Here is a 1,384-nt window from a genome sequence, read left to right as displayed (position 1 = left end):
GGGGGTTGGGGGCTTGGATTCAGCAGCTGAGATGGTTGTTTCTGTGGGCTGTGGTTGGTCGTCCTTGTGTTGATGAGCTGGACAGCTGTAATATTGTATTACTTGGATGGCGGTAGAGAGCTATGTCAGTAAATATTACCTGGGTCTGCTTCAACTCGGGTGTAGGATGGGACCGGTAGGTTGGGCAATGTAGCCCTTTCGACGGCCGACTTTATCTCTTCTTATATGACTCCCTGTTGAAACGGCCTGTCTGCTCGTAGACATGGCCTCGGGATATGAATGTTTCCATCTTGGCGGATGGAGGTATGGGGGGGATGATAAGTACGAGATGCCCACACTGGCCTTCCCAAGGCGGCTGGTTAGTGTTCGGAGGGAATGGTTAATTACTTACTTAGTTAATTACTTAGTTACCGCCAGGCAAGCTTCGAGACAGTTTCGGGGCTAGTTAACGGAGGTTGGTTCGCCCGGAGGCCCGTGATTCCAGGGGTTGGATGCCTGGGCATGTTGTGCTGACCATAACGTTAAGTTATCATCTTGTTTCCTCATCACTTCTATCGATGTCTACCATCATCAAGATCACACACTGGGATGTTGCAACAGAGCTCGAGGCCTCTGTTCGGAAGTCTCTCCTGCTGTATGCAATTGACGTTCTATGGTAGGTTCTATGGTAGGTACTATGGATCAACTCTGGAGTCATCAACACCTTCCTCCACTCTCTTGCACGGTAAGTATTTGATCTCTCTGCAACAATCGTTCACCGTTCAACTCTTAACTTTTGGGTGTCATATTACACGAGTCCGTCTCTCTTATAGCATTTGATACTGTTCTGCACATCTCTATCTCTTTCACAATACTCTCAGCAAGAATCTTGCTTCCCCGGCTTCATTTCCTTTTGGTATAGAGCCCAGCCACATTCGTTTCTGTCCTTCCCAAAATGAGGATCACACAGCTTCAGCTCGACCATGTCCAGAAGAATGTACACATGTTCAACTCAGGACCTCACCCGTCGGATGCCTTGCTCACCACCATGCCATTGCTGGGCATCCAGGCACCACCGGACACTAGCTTGACACATTATGGTTTCTGGTACCCCTGCATCTTGGAAAGCCAACATCGAGATCGGCGCGATGTCAAGACGGTTGGACTCACCCCAAGCTACGCACGGCTGTTGATCGACGCAAGCACATCCGGAAGAATAACAGGAAAAGTTCCAGAGACACATCGACAAGATCTTCTGGAACCCGGTCTCTTCAACCAGATCTTCCAGCGGCCCGCATGTCCCAAAGACGGCTACTTCCTCCGTTTTGACACCGCCACGCTCAAAGACACCGTCAACGCGCATCGAGGAGTCAAAAGCCCCATCGAAGTGATCGAGCGCCTGGTC

The sequence above is a fragment of the Endocarpon pusillum genome (assembly GCF_000464535.1).
Source record: "Endocarpon pusillum Z07020 unplaced genomic scaffold scaffold6441, whole genome shotgun sequence".
Classification (NCBI taxonomy): Eukaryota; Fungi; Ascomycota; class Eurotiomycetes; order Verrucariales; family Verrucariaceae; genus Endocarpon; species Endocarpon pusillum.
The sequence above is the reverse complement of the archived record's forward strand: the minus strand, read 5'-3'. Positions refer to the sequence as shown.